A 1,610-nucleotide genomic window follows, 5' to 3' on the forward strand; every position below is an offset into this window, starting at 1 on the left:
AATAATAATAATAAGTGCTACTATTTAATTTATTTATAAAAAGAATATAAACATATATATAATAAAATAATACATGTAATATATAATATAATATTTATGTATGAAATACTTTAAATAATTATATTTAATAATAATAATTTATTTTTACATTTCTCTCTCTCTCTCTCTCTCTCTCTATATATATATATATAATTTAATAAATATTACAAACAATAATAATGGATGCTAATAGTTAATTTTATAATAAAAATATTCAAACAATACATGGTAATAAAATAATACACATAATATATAATAATATAAAATTAAATATTTAAATCATATATAAATACTACAATTAAGTAATAAAATACTTTAACAAATAATACAAAAAATACTAATGGTGCTAATATTTCATGTAATAATACAATTATTAAAATTATTTAAAAAAAACACAACACAATATTATGCAAATAATAATAATATTAGAATATAGCAATCATATATCAAATTGATGATAATATCATAAAAAATACAATAAGTAATACATTTTGTACATATTTATGTATACATACATAAAAAATACAATTTAATATATACAATTTATTTCGATAAAGTGTGTGTGAATACATCAAAATACTACATCTACATTGATTTAGCATTTTCCATTACAAAATATGTTATCAGAAATATCATTTGATTGAAGTTATGCATAAATGTACACTATCTGCATGCGTTTGATAAAGCAGTTGTGTGAAGATGTCTTTCCCATGTGTTTAGCTCATTTAGACAGCAATAGCAATAACACACACATGAAATGTCATCCCATAACATTCATGCAGCATCACGTCAACCTATACATTAGTGATCAAGTCATCACTCAGTCATTACTGCACGACAGCTTCAGCGTGTTCTTACAGATCATGCAGTGCAGAATTATAATGACAACAGATAGGCTATACAGTGAATTTCAGATCTTTAGTGCTTTCTGTTAGGTTGAGGGTGAAGACTGTGAGTGTTGGTGTGCGGAGAGCTGCTGGCTATCATTAGACACTGGGATATCCCATGTTTCAACAGCTGTGAACAGGCTCTTTGGGAATCTACTGAACACTCTCTAAATTCACACGTTCATGTCCATGGTGAAGTGAGCGGCGGTCTCAGCACTGCAGGGGAACCGTGAGGAATGTGAGGTGCTATTCCTGCACTCCAAAACAAGCACACTTCAATACTGAATTAAGGCAGGATTTACTACTTATTTAATGTGTAACTGGTTCCTTTTATGCAATTAATTACTCATTTTATCAAGCATGTAAGAAATAGCATATATTTGGAATAATAATATGCAGTATGTGCACTACTATTCAAAAAGTTTAGGTTCAGTATTTTTTTGCTTTGAAAAAGTTCATTAAACTTTTAAGTTAAGTTAAGTTAAGTTGATTAAAGTTAAGTTAAGTTGACTTAAGTTAAGTTGATTAAATTGATCAATTTATAATACACAACATTTCTATTTTAAACAAATGCTGTTTTTTAAACTTTCTATGCATGTTTTCCACAAAAATATGAAGCAGCACAACTGTTTTCAACATTAATAATAAAAAGAAATGTTTCTTGAGCAGCAAATCAGCATATTA

This window comes from Sinocyclocheilus rhinocerous, unplaced genomic scaffold (assembly GCF_001515625.1).
Source record: "Sinocyclocheilus rhinocerous isolate Xijiao unplaced genomic scaffold, SAMN03320098_v1.1 scaffold2063, whole genome shotgun sequence".
Lineage (NCBI taxonomy): Eukaryota > Metazoa > Chordata > Actinopteri > Cypriniformes > Cyprinidae > Sinocyclocheilus > Sinocyclocheilus rhinocerous.